General features: G+C 40.3%; 1 non-coding gene across 1 annotated transcript; it reads right to left on the reverse strand.

Annotated features, from left to right (window-relative positions):
• Positions 1 to 7,965: 7,965 nt before the first annotated feature.
• On the reverse strand, positions 7,966 to 8,071 carry LOC140842229 (small nucleolar RNA R71). Its single transcript, XR_012120359.1, has one exon. It is a non-coding gene; the product is annotated as a small nucleolar RNA R71 (small nucleolar RNA).
• Between the last annotated feature and the right edge of the window lie 15,311 nt (positions 8,072 to 23,382).

The raw sequence follows: 23,382 nt of genomic DNA on the forward strand, positions 1-23,382 counted from the left end.
AAAAATTGCTGTCATGCATTTCGTTTTTCATGATGAAAAATCATGCAGATGAGATGTTAAAAATCATTATATGACCTGATTGAGGAGTAAATAAAAACATATACATGCCTTAGATTTTTGTTTTGAAGAAAAACAAAAGATGTGACGAACACGGCGCGGCGGAGACAGAGTCATCTTCTTCCTTGTTTTCTTTCTAGTTTTTTACCCTAGCCTCTCATGATTTCTCTCGAGTATTTGCTCTGAAATTTAGAAATAATGGAGAGGGAGAGAGGGCTAGAAGAAAATGAAGGAAGGTTGCTAGATGAATGGGAATTAAATGGCAAGATAAATATTTCTATCCTAGAATTTGGTAGATAGGGAATTGGTTTGATATCAAAAAATATTTTGAGGGATAATATAAGAGGTGATGACCGAAATTTCTAGTCTAGATGCATGGTAGAAAATTGCTTAATTGATTAATTATTGAAGATTAAATGGTGAGGGAATTATCTTCAACAAAAGATTAAGGAAAGAATCAAAATGGTGAGTTGTTAAATAATTATCAAATCTTTTAAAAAATGGGGGCCACAACTTTTAAATAAAAATGAGGGTGGGGAATTGCTTAAATATTAATTAAATGAGGATTTAAAATTAAGGGATTATTTGCCATGAAATGGATATGGAAAGGAATCAAAGAAATGAGTTGTAAGTCAAAAACTAAATCTTTTAGAATTGAGGTGGCCGAAAATTGCAATTAAAAGTGGAGGGGAAATATTTCTAAAATCTTGAATTTTAAATCTTTAGTGTTTTACCTACCCTTTAAATATTTTTGTGAATTAAGAAATTAATTATGGAATAACATTATCTTGCATGCATGGCTAAATATTTAAATTACTTAAATAATTCCTTAAACATTCTTTTACATTAAATTAACTTATTATTTATCTTAAATAAATTTTAGGAATGTTTTCTTAATATTAAATTTTATCTCCATACTCGAACTCCAGTCCGGCCTAACTTATTTAACTGAAAAGGTAACAATTAAACTACTGCATCAAATAATTAAATTTAAAGAAAAGAATTTAAATACTCATGCAATAAAAATCATTTTAATTTAAATACTATAAATTATGCATGACTTATACGTAGTCTAATTTACGGGTTCTACAACCTCAAAACACCCTTTTTTCAAAAATCATAAAAAGCATCACCCATATTTTAAAAAAAATTATTTAATAAAATTATTTTCTATTTTTCAGCCACCGGTCTTCGTTCCTCGATCGCAACTCGAATAACCTTTAAAAATGAATTTTAATGCAATGATGCAGAAAAGTATATTTTAAACATGTCAATATGCACCACATAATTAATTAATGCAATTAAAATATTTAATTAAAATACACAAAGAATTTAATAATTCAAATGCATGTTGTTCGCGTGGACCTTTAAATTTTCGGGGCGTTACAGATGGGTCAGAACCATGACCTGGGAGGACCCTAACACTGCTGATCGAACCCTAGGGCAGCACGAGTGAGCTTGGTGCAGGGGAGTTGCGGTTGGGGTGATCTCGACTCCTAGTGTGCGTGTTTGGTGTGTAGGATGCATGGGGTGGGGGCCGTGAGTTCATGGGGTCTATTAGGGTCCTAGGGTGGTCGAAGTGAGGTCGGGTCATGGCTGGTTCGGTCTAAGATGGTGAAAACGCGAGTTCGGTGCACTAGTGTTCGGTTGGTGGCTTGCTGGATTTTTCCAGCAGCCGTTCAGGAATTTTTTGAGTGTTTAGGAGTTTGGTTTTGAGGTTTTTAGGACCTTTTAAGTGTTTATAAGGTGTGGTAAAAAGTTGTGAGAAATTTGGTTAAGTTTCGGTTCGATTAGGGTTAAAACCCGGACCCCGGTCCATGTTTTAAAACGAATCGATTAAGTTTTGTATTGAGCTCGAGTTTATGTCTAAGAATGCTTATAATTATGTTTTGGGACATTTTAAGGATTTTGGTAATCTTCGGGTTAAATTTTAGAGGTCCAGGGTAAAAACGGTAATTTTGGGTTTCTAGGGGTAAAATTGTCGTTTTGCACCTGGGGTGAGATTTTAGTCCTGGCAATGCCCTGAGCACAAATTTACCATGTTTTAAATGTTTATGCATCATGATCACAATTTCTAAGATTTTATGAAAATAAACGTTGTATGCTTGGTTTAAGGAAAGTTGCAAATGTGCATGATTTTTGATTAAGTGATGAAAATGATGATATTTTGAATGATAAGAATTAGTTGTGGCTATCGAAGTATATGTAAATGCTTAAGACATACATGTAAATGTTGATGATGAGACCTGGCACAGTGGATGGTTAATCATGTCACTGATGTTCGACAGCCGCCGGGTACTGCGGTTCTATATATGATGAATCCATCGTAAATGATGATAATGTATGATAACCGCCTCTAATGAACTGAATTTACCAAAGGAAACGATAAATGATGAATGACGAATGATGAATGATGATTAACAATGAGCTATTTTGACATGTCACGATTTTATATGGAACGTTTACATTACGATTTAAAGTTCATGAAAAATATGTTGAGTATGATATTTTCACTGATGTGTGCTATGTATATGTACTTGTTAATTCTGGTACAGACGCGTTGAGTCTTTAGATTCACTAGGTGTCTGTGATGCAGGTGAGCTCGATATCGAAAGGACTGGAGGTGCTGAACTCTGAGTATGCAGACCTAGTGGGGCGACACGACCCGAGGACCTCATGTTTTCCGCACACTTATGAATTTATGATGTTGAAAGGATTTGAGTATATTTATACGCTGTTTATTTCATTGTTGGATGTTAGAATTTTTACTCGCTTATTTTTCGTGATATTTTATTGGTAATTACTTACGATTATTTTTAAATGATATTTTCAGTAGGACTGCATGCATGAAAATTATTCAAATGCTTATTTTCAAAATGTGAGTTTATAAAAAATAATTATTTCCTCATTTTAAATAAGTAGTTGTTTCAGTTGATATTAGAGCCAACCTCTCCTAGTATCGTGTGGTTTGGGGACGAACCAAGCGGAAGCTAGTAGGCATGTGAGGCCTGGGGCCGAAGAGGGCGGTGCCTGATCGGCGGTGCCATAAGGTTGCATGGACAATTAGCGGCTCTTGGCTGGCTTCTAGGCGGAGGGAACATGAATGAAACGATCTTACACCGGAAGGAAAGGGATTCCAAAACTGCTCAGGTATTGGACTATGTAGTTGAGGGGGGCCTAAAAGATTTGATATATACTACTCATATCAAGAAGATGCATCTTCTTTTCGGTAGCTCATCACTTAAGAACTACAAAGTTAAGCGTACTTGACTTGGAGAAATTTTGGGATGGGTGATCCCTTGGGAAGTTTCTTAGGGTGCGTGTGAGTGATGACATAAGCACGTCGGAAAGTCCCATCTTGGTATAGTGAGGACAGTCGACGAATCTGATGCGTTTCAGTTGGTATCAGAGCAAGGGTCCTGTATATGGTTGTGCCACTGCGAGCTTCTGCCGCTTATTCTTCAAACCTCAGGCCTATAAGTTTTATGATTTAAATGATTTATTGTTATCGCCTGCATGTTAACATGATTTACGCTTTACGATGATCTACTGTATATGTTTAACTGCTTTTACGATTTAAATATTTATTATTTTTTTTAAAACTAGAATAATTGGATGATGGGTTATGTTTATAAAATTGGACTATATTCAGGTCATGCCTCCCAAACGCGACCCTTGTTTAGACAGACATGTTGATATTCCTGCAAGTGGCAGAGAACCTCCACCCCCACCACCTCATTTGGATGCAGCCACCCAAGTTCTGGAGGGCATGGCGAGGCTTATGGAGCAGGCTCTGTGGGATATAGACTTTTGAGATGCAGAGGAAACGACATCAGAAATATTCTAGTTCCCAGCCTCAGAAGAAACAGTTCTCAGGACCACCGAGACAGCAGGGACAGCAGAAGCCCCAGGGTCAGTTTAGGAGGCCCCAGCAGCAAAGACCTCCTAAGGCACCAGGGGCGCCTAAGCCAGATGACAGGCAGCCATGCCCGCAGTGCAGAAAGTTCCATGTCGGCAAGTGATTATGGGGGAGCTAAGATGCTTCGTTTGTTTACAAGAAGGCCACAAAGCAGCGGACTGCCCAAAGAACAAGGGACCCACTACTGGCCGAGCATATGTGATGCATGCCGAGGAGGCTGAGGCAGAGCGAGACTCGACTTTGATTACTGGTAACCCTTGCGTTTAAGATTTTACTTTATCGCAGGATTGCATGGATTTTATGAATGCATGAGATTTAAGTGTATGGGATTGGTAACTTAGAACAAATTAGGATACCTGTTCTACCTGGTTGGGATTAAGAATTTAATTGTTTAATGGAGAATGTTAGGGCTTAATTGTAATAACCGATAAATTGAGGACTTGATGGCTAAAACTCAAGATTTTTTGGTGCAATTTTTGAACGTTAAGGTGGATAATTTGCAATTTTCGGTCTTTTGAGGATTAATTTCGAATTTTTGGAAACGATGTTTGGGTTACTGCAGTGATTTTTCGAGGATTTTGAGTTAATTGCCGAAAAAAAATTCCTTAAGTTCAACAATATTAGATTTGATGATATGTTTTGTCGCAGGGAGGATATATATTGCAGGTGTAGCCACGCATGCTCTGCTAGACTCAGTGGTTAGGCATTCGTTTATATTCGAGTTTTTCGTCAGACGACTAGGAATCATGCCAGTAGGGATGGATTCAGGGTTCACGATAGCGATCCCATCCGGGGATCAGAAGTTCACCTCCTATATATGGAAGAAATTGGAGCTTCGGTTACAGAAGTATACGGTACACGCAGATTTGATAGTGCTACCATTACCGGAGTTTTACATCATTTTTTATATGGACTATCTATCTTCTCATGGAGCAGTCATAAATTTTCGGCAGAGGTCAATGTCTGTCAGACCGCCCAGTGGGAAGCCATTTGTTTTTTAGGTTGCCAGACACCAGCAGTTGCCGCACGTCATTTTCTGCATGTTTGCGAGGAAGCTTATCTGAGAGGCTACTAGACATTCTTAGCCAGCATTGTATTAGTGACAGAGCCAGTCAGTCCGAAGATGGAGGATGTGAATGCAGCCAATGAGTTCTCTAGTGTTTTTCCTGATAATATTTCAAGAGTTCCACCAAACAAAGAGGTGGAATTCTCTACAGAGCTCATGCCAGGGACATTGCCGTTATCTAAGGCACCTGACTGTCTAGCACCTGCTGAGATAAAAGAACTGAAGGATCAGATACATGATTTTATTCCTGAGGCGCAGCAGTTCTTTTTGTCAAGAAGAACGATGGCAGCATGCGACTGTGTATTGATTACAGAGAGCCGAATAGAGTCACAGTCAAGAATAAATACTCACTGCCGAGGATCGAGGAATTGTTTGATCAGCTTCAGGCAGCATATGTGTTCTCAAATATAGATCTTCGATCCGATTATCATCAGCTGAAAGTGAGGGAGTCTGATGTGCATAAGACATCCTACCGGACGCGTTATGGGAACTATGAGTTTTTGGTGATGCCCTTCAGATTGACAAACGCGCCAGCAATCTTCAGTTTTTGGCAGGCTGTTATAGGAAGTTCATCTAGGGCTTTTCTTCTATTGTGGTGCCTATGCCTGCCTTGACGAAGAAGAATGACAAGTTTATCTTGGGATCTGATTGCCAGGAGAGTTTTGACAGACTGAAGCAGGCTTTGACCACTGCACCAGTTCTAGCTATGCCATGAGGGCAAGGAGAGTTTGTGGTATTAACAGATGCATCGAAGTGAGGGTTGGTACAGTTCTGTTGCAGCACGACAGGGTGATAGCCTACGCGTCCAGACAGCTGGAGCTCCATGAGAAGAATTATCCGACTCATGACCTTGAGCTAGGAGAAGTGGTATTTTCCCTGAAGATCTGGAGACACTATCTGTATGGGGAGAAGTGCAGGATTTTTACTGGCCATAAGAGCCTGAAGTACTTCTTCACATGGAAAGAGCTGAATGTGCGACAGAGGAGGTGGCTTGAGCTGGTGAAGGATTATGATTGCGACATTAGCTACCATTCGGTTAAGGCTAATGTGGTTTCAGACGCTTTGAACAAGAATCACGCACTGATTCCTCATTTGTCAGGGCAGAGATCGCTACAGGCTAAGATTCAGAGATTTGAGCTTGCAATTTATGCCAGGGGAGAGGCCCTGAATCTTGCTACTCTGACAGTACAACCGACTCTGAGAGACAGAATTCGAGCAGGGCAGACTTCTGACGAGCAGTTATAGAAGTGGAGACAGAAGGACGAGGCTAAGGGCTAGAGACTGTATACAGTTGTGAACGACATAGTCCAACATAGGGACAACCTATGGGTTCCTGACAGTGTTTCCCTTAGAGAAAATATCCTGAGTGAGGCCCACAGCACCCCGTACTCCATCCACCCAGGGAGTACGAAGATGTATAAGGATGTACAAACTCTGTATTGGTGGCCGGGCATGCAGCGGGATATTTTGCATTTCGCCTTTGAGTGTTTGACTTTTCAGCATGTCAAGGTGGAGCATCAGAGGCCTGCAGGGAAGCTAAGAACACTCATTGTTCCCAAGTGGAAATGGGAGAATATCACCATGAATGTTGTGATAGGGCTTCCGAGGAGGACTGGAGGATTCAATGTCATTTGGGTGATTTTTGATCGTCTCACTGAATCAGCTCATTTCTTAACGATCAGGAAAACATTCACCATGACTCAGTACGCAGAGCTGTACATCAGAGAGATAGTCAGACTCCACGGGATTTGATAGGTGTTGTTTTTACGCGCTTTATTGCGTTAGTTTTAGTTGTGTTTGCATTGTGCATGCATGCATTTCATTTACATTTTGTTCATTTTAGAGTAATCATTTGCATATTATAATGTCTCACTGTTGGGTGATGAATTTGCAGGAAATCCTGTCGGAAGAGTAGATCACGATTGAATGAATGAATTAATTAACGAGGGTAGGTGAGCCGAAATTCCCAACAAATTCACTTTTTAATGAAACTAAATTAATTGGTCTAGCATTTAGATTTTAGCATTTAATTCTTGAGTCCATTGATCAAGTTTTATTTTATGTTATTAGTTGTAAAACCAACAACTCAAATTTCGTGCTAAAGATTTCGTAACTGAAAGTAATAATTGTTAAACACAGTCTTCAGCAGAACGATACTCATACTATTGTACACTATATTAATACTTGACATCGTGCACTTGCGATTCATTTTTGAGCATACAAAACCATAATTTTATTAAAGATTTAACAGTGCAAGTTTTGCTCGATCAAGTTTTTGGCGCCGTTGCCGGGGACTGTTAATTTACAATTTTATTTTTAGTCATTTTCTTTAGCGTTATTTTATTCTTCTTTAGCTAACACTCCATATTTTATTCCAGATATCTTGTCTAGTGCATGCCAAAGTCACTTGACGTGGAGCTTGAGTTTGATCCTGAAATCGAAAGAACTTTCCGCAGGAGAAGACAGCAGCAGAGACTAAAAGAACTTATGGAGAGGCAGTTGAATGATCAAGAGGAGGAACGTCGTGAATATAGACATGTGGAGATACCGCGCCGCATACCAATGTTGGAGTATGCCCAACCTTCTTTGGAGGGTGCACGCCCTAGCGTTGTGAGGCCTATCGTGCGGGCAAATCACTTTGAGATCAAGCCAGCTATAATCCAGATGATTCAGAACACAGTCCAATTTGGAGGAACTGAAATAGATGACCCAAACACGCACATCGCGGATTTTCTTGAAATTTGCGATACTTTTAAATTCAATGGAGTTTCTAATGATGCTGTTAGATTGCGGTTGTTTCCTTTCTCTTTACGTGATAAAGCTAAAGCATGGTTAAATTGTTTGCCTGTAGGTTCGATCACTACATGGGAAGACATGGCGAAAGCATTTCTCATCAAATACTTCCCTCCCTCCAAGACCATGAAGCTGCGGGAAGACATTACAACATTTGCTCAATTCGATCAGGAACCTTTAAATGAGGCATGGGAACGCTTCAAGGATCTACTACGAAGATGCCCACATCACGAGTTACCACTTGGGTTAGTCGTTCAAATATTTTATTATGGTTTGCTTACTCCTAACTGTACTATGATAGATGTTGCTGCTTGTGGAAACCTGTTGAGATAAACCGTAGAGGAAGGATATGAATTGTTAGAGGAGATGGCTGCTAGCAGCTATCATCCTCAATCTGAAAGAAACAACCAGCGGAAAAGTGCAGGAGTTCACCAGGTAACTGATTTTTCTGCAATTACTGCACAACTTTATGCTTTAAACAGGAAACTAGACAGCTTGAATGTGGGTGGCACGGCGATGCGTCTTCAAGAGATATTCTGTGAAAAGTGTGGAGGGGAACACTATGCGAAGGACTGTCAAGATGACAATCCATTCTATGTGCAAAATGAGGCAACAGTGAATCAAGTAGGAGTCCAAAACCGCCCAAAGAATGACCCTTATTCGAACACATACAATCTTGGGTGGAGGCAACATCCCAACTTCTCATGGGGCGGTCAAAACAGTCAGAATAGACCGCAAGGAGGACAACAATATGGGAAACAACCGATATACAGATCCGATCCTCCTAGAGAAGAAAAGTCCAACTTGGAGCAAATGATGTCTAAGTTTATTTCATCTACTGAAACTAGACTTCAAAACCAAGATGCATCGATAAAAGGGCTCGAGAATCAAATTGGACAGTTTGAAAAGATGATTTCAAGTAGAGAGCCGGGCACCTTGCCAAGTACTACCGAGACTAATCCGAAAGAGCAAGTGAAGGCCATTGAGTTGAAGAGTGGAAAAATTTTGGAGTCAAAGGGCAAAGAAAAAATTCAAATACCGGATGAACTGACTGATACATCCAAAGGTAATTCTTCTAACTCTACACCAGCACCCACTGCACAACCTAAAATTGTTATACCTCCTCCTTTTCCTACAGCATTGAAAGAAGCAAAACTAGATGCACAATTCGGTAAATTTCTTGAGGTATTTAAAAAATTGCATATCAATATTCCCTTCGCCGATGCTTTAATGCAAATTCCTAGTTATGCTAAATTTTTGAAGGACATTTTAGCTAATAAGAGGAAGTTAGAGGATCACATGATAGTGAATTTAACTGAAAATTGCTCCGCTTTGGTGCAAAACAAAATCCCACCGAAACTAAAAGACCAAGGGAGTTTCTCTATTCCTTGCATGATTGGTTATGTTGTTTTTCATAAAGTGTTATGTGATCTTGGTGCAAGTATTAATCTTATGACATTGTCTGTGTTTAGGAAACTTGGGTTGGGAGAGCCTAAGCCGACGAGGATGTCCTTGCAACTGGCTGACAGATCTGTCAAGTACCCCTGCGGAGTGATTGAGGATGTGCTAGTGAAAGTGGACAAATTCATTTTTCCTACGGATTTCGTGGTTCTCGACATGGAGGAGGATACAGATATGCCTCTAATTTTGGGGAGACCGTTCCTTGCAACTGGCAAGGCACTGATTGATGTGCAAGAAGGGAAGTTGAGATTGAGAGTGGGCGAGGAAGAGATTACTTTTGATGTTTTTAATGCACTAAGCACACACTGCATTCTGATAGTTGTTTTAGAATTGATGCTTTTGACTCTCTTGTGTCTCATTATGTGCAGGATGCTCTTAGGGACCATTTGGAGGCCACTATCACTACTGAATTGGGAGAAGAGGAATTGGATGAAGAAAAAGCTGAAATAGTGTCACACTTTAATGCCAACCATCCATGGAGAAAGCCAATGAGGATGCGACTGGAGGATCTAGGAGAACTAAGAGATTTGACCCCTCAAAGGTCAAGCATCGAGGAGCCACCAACACTTGAGCTAAAGTCGTTGCCTCCACACCTCAAGTACGTTTACTTAGGTGAGAATAACACTTTAACTGTCATTATTTCTGCTGCTTTGACAGATGTGATGGAAGACAAAGTGTTGGAGGTTCTGAAAGCGCACAAAGGTGCATTTGCGTGGAAGGTGGCGGATATCAAAGGGATCAATCCATCAGTCTGCATGCACAAGATCTTGATGGAAGACAAGTACTCACCTCTTGTGCAACCTCAAAGAAGATTGAATCAAAAGATGCAAGAGGTAGTAAAGGCTGAAACGATTAAGCTTCTCGATGCAGGTATTATCTAACCTATATCTGATAGTGCATGGGTAAGTCCGGTTCAGCGTGTGCCAAAAAAGGGTGGGATTACTGTGATTACAAATGATAATAATGAACTAATACCCACCAGGACTGTTACGGGATGGCGTGTGTGCATTGATTATAGGAAATTGAATGATGCCACCCGAAAAGACCACTTTCCCCTTCCCTTTATTGATCAAATGCTTGAGAGGTTAGCGGGTCATGAGTTTTATTGTTTCTAGATGGGTATTCGGGATATAATCAAATCACCATTGCACCTGAGGACCAAGAGAAAACCACTTTCACTTGTCCTTATGGAAATTTCGCTTTTCGCCGCATGCCGTTTGGTCTTTGTAATGCCCCTGCCACATTTCAACGTTGCATGACCGCTATATTCCATGGTATGATAGAAACTTATCTTGAAATTTTTATGGATGACTTCTCTATTTTCGGCTCTTCTTCTGATGACGGTTTGAAGAACTTGAAGGTGGTGTTGAAGAGACGAATTTGGTGCTAAATTGGGAAAAGTGTCATTTCATGGTACAAGAGGGAATTGTCCTAGGGCACAAGATTTCGGAGCACGGAAGAGAGGTGGATAAGGCGAAAGTTGAAGTTATCAAGAACTTACCACCTCCGGCGTCCATAAAGGGAGTTAGAAGTTTTCTAGGCCACGCCGGTTTTTATCGGCGTTTTATAAAAGATTTTTCAAAAATTGTCAAACCTATATCTTCCTTACTTATGAAAGATGTGCCATTTGATTTCAATTCTGACTGTTTACAGGCATACGAGAATTTGAAGGAGCGCTTGGTGACGGCTCCTGTCTTGGTAGCATCGGATTGGGATCTACCTTTCGAGATCATGTGCGACGTTAGTGACACTGCAGTAGGGGTCGTACTTGGCCAGTGGCAAAACAAGGTATTTCATACAATTTACTATGCAAGTAAGACCTTAGATGAGGCTCAATTGAATTATGCAACAACTGAAAGGAATTACTTGCAGTAGTATTTGCACTTGACAAATTTCATTCATACCTTGTTTTGTCCAAAGTAATTGTATTCACTGATCATTCTGCCCTTAAATACTTACTTGCTAAAAAAGATGCAAAGCCACGCTTACTTCGGTGGATTTTATTTTTGCAAGAGTTTGACTTAGAAATCAAAGACAAGAAATGTGTTGAGAATGTGGTAGCAGATCACTTGTATAGATTAGAATTTATTTGTGATGATTCTGTCGATCATGCTATCAATGATTGGTTCCCTGATGAGCAACTATTTGAGGTGAGAAATTGTCCTTGGTATGCAAATTTCGCTAACTTTCTTGTCACAGGCACACCTCCACCAAACCTATCGTTTCACCAACGAAAGAAATTCTTTTCTGACGTGAAATACTATTTTTGGGAGGAACCGTTTTTGTTCAAAATTTGTGCAGATCCATGATAAGAAGGTGTGTTGCAGAGGAAGAGTTCGATCAAATTCTCAACCATTGCCATGACCGTGAGGTAGGTGGTCATTTCGGACCAACAAGGACGGCATCCAAGGTACTTGAATGTGGCTTTTATTGGTTAACCCTCTTTAAAGATGCTCGTTCTTATGTGCTACATTGTGATAAATGCCAGCGGTCAGGTAACATCTCTAACCGTCATGAAATGCCTTTAAATAATATTATTGAGTGTGAGGTTTTTGATGTGTGGGGGATAGACTTCATGGGACCGTTTCCCAGTTCTTTCATGAAAAAATACATCTTGGTTGAGGTGGATTATGTGTCTAAGTGGGTAGAGGCGGAAGCGTACGCCACTAATGATGCTCAAGTGGTCCTAAAATTTTTAAAGAAAAACATTTTTAACCGATTTGGAACACCACGAGCAATCATTAGTGATGGTTGCACGCATTTTTGCAACAAACTTTTGGAAAAACTTTTGAGCAAATATGGTGTCACACACAAGATCTCTACCCCCTATCACCCCCAGACAAGTGGTCAAGTCGAAGTGTCGAACCGAGAGATAATGCGAATTTTGGAGAAAGTGGTAGGTGTCAGTAGGAAAGATTGGTCGGTGAGGTTAGATGATGCTCTTTGGGCATATAGGACTGCTTTTAAAACACCTATAGGCACTACACCGTATAGGCTTTTGTTTGGTAAAGCATGTCATCTACCTGTAGAGTTAGAGCATCGCGCATACTGGGCCACAAAATCACCGAACTTTATATTTACTGATGCAGCTGAACAACGTTTGCTTCAATTGGATCAGTTAGAAGAGTTCCGAAACCTGGCCTATGATCTAGCCATGTCATACAAAGAAAAGACGAAGAAATCTCATGATAAGCGGATCATTGAAAGAGAATTCAAAGAAGGACAAAATGTTCTGCTCTACAACTCCCGGTTGCGACTGTTTCCCGGAAAATTGAAGTCGCGATGGTCCGGTCCATTCGTGGTCTCGAAAGTTTATCTATCGGGAGCTGTAGAATTGAAAGATGGGAAGGATGGGACATTTACGGTCAATAGCCAGCGCCTGAAGCACTACATGGGTGGCACAGTTGAGCCACAACTTGGAATCACCCGGTTCCAAGACAATTCAAACTGAGACCGGCCGACAGTCTAGCTCTCGAGTGTAAATTCAGGACTTACTTTTCTTTCCCTTCTCTTGCATTTTAATTTGATTTTTCTTTCTTGTCATTATCTTTTATTTTCTTTTATTATTGTTTTGTTTTTTATAAAAAAAAACAAATTTCCAGAGAGCTCGGCGCTCGGGCGGTAATTTTGTACCGCTCGAGCGCGACAACTTGTTTTCAAACGCAAGCTTCCAGAGAGCTCTGGCTCGGGCGGTAATTTTGTACCGCTCGAGCGCGAAAAATGACTTCCGGAAAATTTTCTCGAGAAGTTGGAGCTCGAGCGGCACTTTTCTACCGTTCCAGCGCGCCTTCGTTTATAGACGCGAGAACCCCTTTCCCCCTTTCATTCTACGCGAAACCCTCCCCTCAAATCCCTAACTCTCCCTCACTCTCTTCTTCAATTTTCTTGTGCAGGTTGTCAATTCCTCCTCTAATCCTCGGCAAGGTGGAACAATCGTTGTAGGGAAACAAGAATCTTCATCAATCCGAGCCCATCTCCACCTTCAACCACCATGGCCCCCAAGAAACAAAGAGGTAATCCCGGTTCATCTTCTTCCACTTCCTCCTCATTTGATAGAACACGTTTCGTGAGTGCGGAGGCTCGGGCTAGATACGATCATGCTAAAATTCACCGAAATCCCATTCCCGAAAGGGGATTTCGTCGCCAATTTGAGGATAGGTATTTAGAGCCCATTGTGGACGTGAATCGAAGGGGATGGGGAAAATTTAGGGAGCCACCTCAGGCGGCAGTGGTGTCGGTATTCAGGGAATTCTATGCGAATGCTTGTGAGCGAACTGATGGTAGGGCGTTTGTTAGAGGCAAGCTTGTGCCGTTTGATTCAGCTACGATTAACGCCCTCTTTGAAACAGCGGAGGTTGACGACTCCAACTTCCAGGCGTTGGTGGCTGATCCCAACTACACTTTGATTATCGAGACCCTATGCTATCCGGGTGCGATGTGGAAACCGTTGGGCGGACAACCAAGCTGTTTTGAGGAGAAATACTTGAAAACTGAAGCGACCATGTGGTATTTGTTTGTGGCCCGAAGGATGATGCCGGTCTCGCATAAGAGCGAGGTGCAAAAGGAACGAGCTGTGCTACTTTTTGCTTTGACCCAAGGCTACGACATAAATGTGGGCAGACTTATAACTTCTCAGATCATGTTGAGTGCTCACAACAGCCACATCGGGATTTTCTTTCCGACAATCATATCCGAACTGTGTGCACGGGCTGGGGTACATTTCCGAGACGACGAGGAGTGGCTTCAACCGATGAAGCCAATTTGTCAATAGGATGAACAGCGAAAAAGGGCAAAACGACGGGCGGACTTCCCCACTCAGGCGGAGGAAGCCGGTGGATCCAGTGCTGCTGTCTCTCGTCGCCCACAGCCCCGCAGACGCACTCAGACCGAAAAAATGGACGAGAGTCTTGCCTACATGGCTCATCAACAGCAGGTCAACATCAATTTTCAGGCACAATTCACTCATTTAGACTCCATGATGCGAACCATGCTCATCCACGGGGGCATGGACCCGGGAGCAATACCACCACAACCGCCGTTCATTCCTCCCTACCAATTCCAGTACGACTACCTTCATCAGGGGGATGCGGCAGGAGTGCCATCGCCGGAGCACGACGACGAGGAGCCTTGATCAGGGAAGTTCACTGTTTCCCCTTCTTTGCACTTTTATTTCTTTACCGCTTTCTGTTTTCTTTCTTATCGTTGTTTCAGTCTAGCATGTTTTTAGCTTTCATGTTTATTAGTCTGCATTTGCGTTTGCATTTCTGTATTTTGAGTCTTTTGTGCAATGGGGACATTGCACACGTCTAGTATGAGGGGGTCGTCATACGTCTTCTTATTTGTTTGCGTTCATATTTGTCTTGCATGAGTGTCAGTGATGGTGAAACTAGTGAATTGGTAGCCGATGATGATTGTGGTATGAATGAACTGCATGTTATTTAGTCTGATCACTCGTTGTGAATCCCCAAGTATGTTGAATTTTGGTTATGCACACATAGTGGATTTTAATAGTGGTGTCGATGACAGTTAAGTTCAAAACAATCTGTGAGGAGAACCGGAGAAACATTAGATGCAAGTTGAACTTGAATGAATGTCTGTTAACATGAGGGACTAACCAGTGGCATGAATTCGAGTAGCAAATCAAGAGCACATATCAAACATCCTCCTTCCAATCGTGCATAGGCCCTGAAAATTCATCCTTAGGCCAGATAAATAAACATATACCAAAGCCTAGGGAGTACGTATGTGAAAACTATGCGCCAAAAAAAAATTGGAATAATAAAGGGGATGTAAGGTGGGGGGGAGCCGAAAAGGGATGAAATCCTATCCCAAAGGCTAAAAAGAAGGAGATGTAAGGCGTTGAGGAATGTCAGAGAAAATTTCTGACAAGGGCATAGTGAAAATGATCTACGTACTCCCAATCTCCCTGAGCCAGTTGAGCAATCATAACTATCGACCCCATGCATTTTGATGTTTTACCATGAAATTCTACCACTTTATGTGTTTACTGGTCGGTCCCAAATAGAAACAGAACTCAGGAGAGCGAGATTTGCGTTGACTTGTCTATTTGGCAACCCACATGATTTGCGAATAAAACTGTCTGAAACACAAGCTAGAAAAATCCACGGCACACACAACCACACTCTGTTGGAAAAGAGCAAATGATGTGTAATGTTTTGAAGGGGGCAATAATATATGTTGTGATTTGACTAAGTGGATGTGGTTCAAACACCCGCTGAGGCAGGAGATACCGGTTCGCTACTTCACCATCATTTTAGTTGTTTCAGTATCCTCCGTATTGTGTTTTGTTTCGTATTTTGGTTGTGGTTTGTAACCTATTTTGCTTGAGGGCAAGCAAAAGGTTAGTATGAGGGGGTTGATAGGTGTGGTTTTTACGCGCTTTATTGCGTTAGTTTTAGTTGTGTTTACATTGTGCATGCATGCATTTCATTTACATTTTGTTCATTTTAGAGTAATCATTTGCATATTATCATGTCTTACTGTTGGGTGATGAATTTGCAGGAAATCCTGTCGGAAGAATAGATCACGATTGAACGAATTAATTAATTAACGAGGGGTAGGTGAGCCGAAATTCCCAACAAATTCACTTTTTACTGAAACTAAATTAATTGGTCTAGCATTTAGATTTTAGCATTTAATTCTTGAATTCATTGATCAAGTTTTATTTTATGTTATTAGTTGTAAAACCAACCACTCAAATTTCGTGCTAAAGATTTCGTAACTGAAAGTAATAATTGTTAAACACAGTCTTCAGCGGAACGATACTCGTACTCTTGTACACTATATTATTACTTGACATCGTGCACTTGCGATTCATTTTTGAGCATACAAAACCATAATTTTATTAAAGATTTAACAGTGCAAGTTTTGCTCGATCAGGATTCCAGTGTCCATCGTGTGTGACAGGGATCCGAGGTTCACGTCTGTGTTTTGGAAGAGTCTGCATCAGGCTTTGGGTAGTAAGTTACTATTCAGTAGTGCTTTTCATCCACAGACAGACGAACAATCAGAGAGGGTGATTCAGATTCAGGAAGACCTACTTCGATCTTGGATTATCGACTTCCAGGGCATCTGGGAGCCGAAGTTACCACTTGTGGAGTTCTCATACAACAAAAATTACCAGGCATCGATAGGTATGGCTCCAGACGAGAGATGGGAGACAGAGTTGGGTCCTGATATTGTCAGGCAGATCGCAGAGTTAGTGGTTTGGATTCGAGATAGACTAAAGACCGCTCAGAGCTGCCAGAAGAGTTATGCAGATCAGAGGCTTCGAGATCTTGAGTTCGCTGTAGGGGATCATGTTTTTGTGAAGGTCGCACCGATGAAGAGTGTGATGAGGTTCAAGAAGAAGGGCAAGCTTAGCCCAAGATTCGTCGGACCATTCAAGATCCTAGAGATAGTTGGGACACTTGCATACAAAATTGCATTACCGACGAATCTGGCGGGAGTTCATAATGTGTTTCATGTCTCCATCCTGGAGAAGTACATGTATAATCCTTCGCATGTGCTTAACTATGAGCCACTTCAACTGACACCACACCTTTCATTCGAGGAGAAACCCACTCAGATATTGTCCAGGTAGAAGAAGAGGCTCCGAAACAAGGTGATCCAGATGGTCAAGGTCAAGTGCTGAATCATTCCAAGGAAGAGGCTACTTGGGTGACCGAGAACGAGATGAGAAGTCGCTACCCGAAGTTATTTGGTGCGTTCTAAATTTCGAGGACGAAATTTTATTTAAGGGGGCGAGAGTTGTAAGGTCCAGGAATTTAATTCACTTAACCTGAATGCATGCCATCTAGGATTCTTATTTAATCATGTGTTAAATTATTTTTATGCATTTTATGCATAATTACTGCATGATAAAATTTATTTCATGAAATTTTAAAAGTTCATGCATTAGGGTTTCTAGATACATTTCGTGCTCGAACGAGAAACGGAGACTGAGAATTATCAGAAAAATTATTTTAATTACATGATTAATTTTTATTAATTAATATAAATTATTTTAAATTTATTTTTCAAGAAATGGACTTTGTTTGGTATTTTTATCCGCCAGAGCAAATTTTTCAGCGATACGCAAATTTTATCGAAACGAGGGACTTTTTGATGGTTTTCGTATTATTTTCATAAACTTACCAAAACGAAATATTTTCCGGGTGTGTTTGGACTTAATGGCCTAATTTTAAGCTTATTGGGATTAAAACTTTTGTTAAACTTTTTAAATGACCATTTAAGGCCCATTTGCACCTAATTAACTATTTAAATAATACTTAATCACCACTATACCTAAACCTAAGCCATCAATCAGCCGACACCTCCCCATTCACTAAGAATTCTCTCAGTTTTCAGCACCCCATAGCAGCAACCCATCGCCCAATAACTTTTCTTTCAAGAAATATTCTCTGGTGCTTCCCTGACACTCGTTCTTCGACGTTCTTGCGTAGAATTATTCAAGGCACGCTTGAATCTCTCATTTTTCTCTCATACACGCCATTATATACTGGAACATTTGTTTTGTGTTTCAAAAATTAAAGATCTTTCTTGTGGTGATGTTTTTGGCTTCAACTTGACATGAATCTTGCATGATATTGTAATATACTAACTTTTTCTTGTATTTTGTGCACGGGGGCTGCTAGATCGATGTTTTAAGGGGTCATCTTTGTCAAGGAATTCAGTGTGTTAGTTGCTGGAGTCGCATGGGCCGAGGGTGTGAGGAAACTTCCGAATCGTTGTTTTCTCGTGTGATGTTGGTAAGATCGAGAAGTGGGAGGAGAGTAGGAGGTGAGGGGTTGGTTCCAGGCCTTGGACCTGTCTCTGATGGGTCTGAACCATGGCCTGGGAGGACACTAACACCGCTGGTCAAACCCTAGGGTAGCACGAGTGAGCTTGGCGCAAGGGAGTTGCGATTGGGGTGATATTGACTCCCAATGTGCGTGTTCTCTATGTAGGCTGAATGGGGCGGGGGCCATGAGTTCATGGGGTCAAGTAGGGTCCAAGGGTGGTCTAAGTGAGGTCGAGTCATGTCTTGTCATGGATGGTTCGGTCTAGGATGGTGAAAATTCGAGTTCGGTGCACTAGCGTTCGGTTGGTGTTCATCAGTCGTTCAAGAAATTTTCGATAATTTAAGAGTGTTTGGTTTTGGGGTTTTATGGAACTTTTAAGTGTTTATAAGGTGTGGTAAAAATTTGAGAGAGATTTGGTTAAGTTTTGGTTCGATTCGGGTAAAAACCGGGACCCTGGTCCATGCTTTAAAACGAATCAATTAAGTTTTGTATTGAGCTCGAGTTTACGACTAATCAAGCTTATAAATATTTTTTGGGACATTTTAAGGAGTTTTGTAAGCTTCGGGTCAAATTTTAGATGTCCAGGCGTAAAACAGTAATTTTGGGTTTCCAAGGGCAAAATGGTCATTTTGCACCCGCGTGAGATTTTAATCTTGGCAGCGCCCTGAGCACAAATTTACCATGTGTTTAATGTTTATACATCATGATCACGATTTTTAAGATTTATGAAAATATGTGTTGCAGGCTTGGTTTAAGGAAAATTGCATATGTGCATGATTTTGGTAAGTGATGAAAATGATGATATTTTGAATGATGGAAATTAATTGTGGCTATCGAAGTATATGTAAAAAAAATTCTTAAGACGTATATGTAAAGGCTGATGATGTGGCCTAGGCACAGTGGATGGGTAATCCTTTCACTGATGTCCGACAGCCGTCGGGTACCGTAGTTCTATGTATGATGGATCCATCGTAAATGATGATGATGTATGATAGTCACTTCTAATGAACTGAATTCACCAAAGGAAACGATAAATGATGAATGAAGAATGATGAATGACGATTAACGATGGGCTGTTTTGACACGTCACTATTTCATATGGCACGTTTGCATTACACTTTTAAAGTTCAAGAAAGGTATTTTGAGTATGGTATTTTTCACTGTTTTATGCTATGTATATGTACTTGTTATTGATGGTTCGGTCTAGGATGGTGAAAACTTGAGTCATGTCTGGTCATGGATGGTTCGGTCTAGGATGGTGAAAACTCGAGTTCGGTGCACTAGCGTTTAGTTGGTGTCCAGCAGCCGTTCAGGAATTTTTAGTGTTTAAGAGTTTGGTTTTGGTGTTTTTAGGACCTTTTAAGTGTTTATGAGTTGTGGTAAAAATTTGAGAGGAATTTGGTTAAGTTTCGGTTCGATTCAGGTTAAAACCGAGACCCCGGTCCAAATTTTTAAACGAATCGATTAAGATTTGTATTGAGCTCAAGTTTACCTCTAAGAATGCTTATAAATATGTTTTGGGCATTTTAAGGAGTTTGGTTAGCTTCGGGTCAAATTTTTGAGGTCCAGGGATAAAACGGTAATTTTGGGTTTCCAGGGGCAAAATTGTCATTTTGCACCCGGGGTGAGATTTCAGTCCTTGCACCACCCTGAGCACAAATTTAACGTTGTTTTAAATTTTTATGCATCATGATCACGATTTTTAAGATATTATGAAAATATATGTTTCATGCTTGGTTTAAGGAAAATTGCATATGTGCATGATTTTTATAAGTGGTCAAAAATATGATATTTTGAATAATGGAAATTATTTGTGGCTATCGAAGTATATGTAAATGCTTAAGACGTATATGTAAATGCTGATGATGAGGCCTAAGCACAGTGGTTTGGGTAATCCTGTCACTGATGTCCCACAGCTGCCGGGTACCGCGTTTCTATGTATGATGGATCCATCGTATTTTGAGTTTAATAAATTAACTCCTACAAGACCATTAAACATACCTCCCACTATATTTAATTTAATATTTAATAAACTCAAATTTTGTATTTAATAAATTAAATTCTAAAATTTTATAAATTCAATTCTTTGAATTTATTTTCTCCAAATTTTAAATATCATAAATTCAACTTTTTGAATTTACTATCGCATTAATTGTAATGCCCGGGATTTTATTACCGTAATCTGAAATGATTTAGTGTTTAATTGATGTGATGATAGACGGAAAGGATCAGATCAGGAAAGACGAGAAAAGACGTGAAATATGTGCGAGGGAGATGCCATTCACGCACATGCGCGATCTGGTGCGCACACATGCGCGGGTTTGGCAGAAGACCCCGCGCATATCCGCGTCATGAGGGCGCGCATATGCGCGAGGTGTCCAGTAACCAAAGTGATTGTCCAGAGGACCTCGTGCATATGCGCCGGCGGAAGGCGCGCATATGCGCGAGTGGTAGAATGCACGAGACAGTAGGTCTCACGCATATGCGCGACTTATGTGCGCGCATATGCGCGAGCAGTCCAGCAGCTGATTTCCGGATAGAGCTTCCGGCGCATATGCGCGCCCAAGGCGCGCATATGCGCGCGGCATGCAGAAGGAAAGAGTGAAAGAAACGAGGTTTTAATTTATATATACAAACTTCATTCTTGAAGATTCAGAAGGAAAGAAACGAGGATAGAGCTTAGGATATTTATATATACAAACTTCATTCTTGAAGATTCAGAAGGAAAGAAACGAGGATAGAGCTTAGGATATTTCACTTTTCCTTCGAAGCTTTTAATTTTGATTTTGAAGAATCCGTCCGTCTGATTTCGAATCTGAGTACGGCACTGGGTTCCTAGCGACGACAGCTATAACTGGACGTAAGTTTTGTTACGTTTGGATATGATTTGAAATTATGATATTGTTAGAATCAAATATGAATCATATATGGTGTTTCGGATATTGTAGACATCGTATAATTGAAGTCAGATCGAAGAATAGATTGTTTATGTAATTGTTATGTTTTTCTGAAATGATATGATCGAGATTGGACAAATTTGATATATGACATGATAGTATTGAAAATTATGAATTGTATGGATATCGATTATGAGTCTGATATTATATCTGGGAGATTGGAATTGACAGAATTATCGAGACCGTATTATTATTATACCGTCGAAACATCAGTGGATTGATATTGATCAGATTCAGTAGCGACTTCGATTATATCGTGTATTCATCGATATGGATTAGATTGTATCTTGATTTGATATTGATCAGATTGTATTTTGATTTGAATATTGATCAGAACAGATTTTGAATTGGGTTGCACATTGAGATTGTGCCTATGCGATATTGTATTTCAGATTGATATGGACATATTTGACTTCGAGACTTCGACTTCGTCAGATCGAGAAGACAAAGGTATAAATTGATGTTGATGCGGGATTGCACAACTCGAGTGATTCGACTTGAGTTTCCCAAAATCACATACTTCCTCTTATTGCCTTGATATTTGCAATTGATGTGATTGTTATCTTTGATTTATTAAGTTATGTCTTGAGTCATGGGCTGATACGCCTAGTCATAGACGTTTGATCTCGTGACAGAGGTCCCCGATAATGATTGAATCGTCACTGGGCCATTGCACATTGTCATAGAGGTTTGGCTGATTCGCCAAGGCTGATACCCCTAGTCTGTGGCTGATTCGCCAAGGCGTCGGACGCTTGGCTATATATGAGTGGATAGAATTGGAGTTTCTTCTATTACTGGTGTTCGATATGGAAAGAGCCAAAGTCCGTGAATAAGAACATGCCACCACCCCGATCGGGAGTGTAGATGGGTGTATGTTCTTATTCCGATCGGGATCCCTAGATTAGGACGAGTCGAGTCAGAGTCCATGATTCACTGAGTGTGATTCAGAGTTTGTTTTGATTCATGTGTCGGATTGGATACATGTTATATTCCGAGTTTATATTGATCCATGTTTCTGATTTTGATACATGTTATGAATGTTTATTTCATGCTTTTATATTGTTTATATGAAATGCATGTATACATGATTTATACTGGGAATATAATTCTCACAGGAGTTATCTGGCTGTTGTCTTGTTTGTATGTGTGCATGACAACAGGTGGGACAGGATCAGGGTCAAGACAAGAAGAGAGAGAGATCATGATTTGAGTGGAGACTACGGACTTGGATTAAAGATAGGGTTGAACACTTGATAATTAGTTGTTAATCCTTAGTTTTTATTGAATGTAGATTGTACCGGACTTGTACTTTATTTTATACGAATCTGTATATTAGTTAGATTCCATTACATTCCGCGATTAAAGAAATTTTTTTTATGACCCAAAATACTTGAAGTAATAAATAGATCCTAATGATGATTAAGAATTGAATTAGCGTCCGGGTCCCCACAACAGGTGGTATCAGAGCAATATGTCCAGAACTGTAGGTTTTCGAGACCGAGGTTGAAGCTAGTGAGCGGGGTAGAAGGAATTTTCTTTCCTTGCATGTGATTGCTAGCATGTGATTTATTATAATGTTGAATTACATTGTGTATGCTAGCATGATATTATGTTTTACTGCTTTTAAATACATGTTACCTGAATATCTGAGATGATTTGGTAATATGTATTATTTAAAACTGGATCAGAACCAATTCTTGATCAGAGGTAAGCTGATCAGGAAGGGACTGAGACGGATTTGTCTAATGTGATTGATAATTCTGGTAATTATCAGATATACCTCCTCGAAGAATTCAAGAACAAGGTAGTACTTCAAATGATCAGATGGATGTGTCAGAAACTCTGATGGAAACACAGTTGATGAGGTTTTAGTCATTTCAACCGCCGATTCTAAAGTGTAATGAGACGACAGTCGACTGTGAGAATTGGTTAGAGGATATAGAAATGCTATTTGAATTCCTTGGTTTCACAGATGATTGTAGAGTTAAACTGATTGGGCACCAGTTACGGGAAGTCGCAAAGAGTTGGTGGTTGGTAACCAAAGAAGCTTTAGAGCAGCGTACTTCAGTGATTACATGGAAAATTTTTAAAGTTGAATTCTATCAAAGATTCTTCCCCGTATCATATAGACAGGATAAAAGTGCAGAGTTTGTAAATCTAAGACAGGGTTAGTTGAATATTGATGAGTATTTGGCCCAGTTCTTCACCTTGCTATGTTTTGCCCCTCACGTGGCTAGGAATGATGCAGCTGTATTTGATCAGTTCATCCAGGGATTGAATCCAGAGATACGTACATTGGTAAATGTGAAACAACCGAATAACTTT

This window comes from Primulina eburnea, chromosome 9, assembly GCF_022965805.1.
Source record: "Primulina eburnea isolate SZY01 chromosome 9, ASM2296580v1, whole genome shotgun sequence".
NCBI lineage: Eukaryota > Viridiplantae > Streptophyta > Magnoliopsida > Lamiales > Gesneriaceae > Primulina > Primulina eburnea.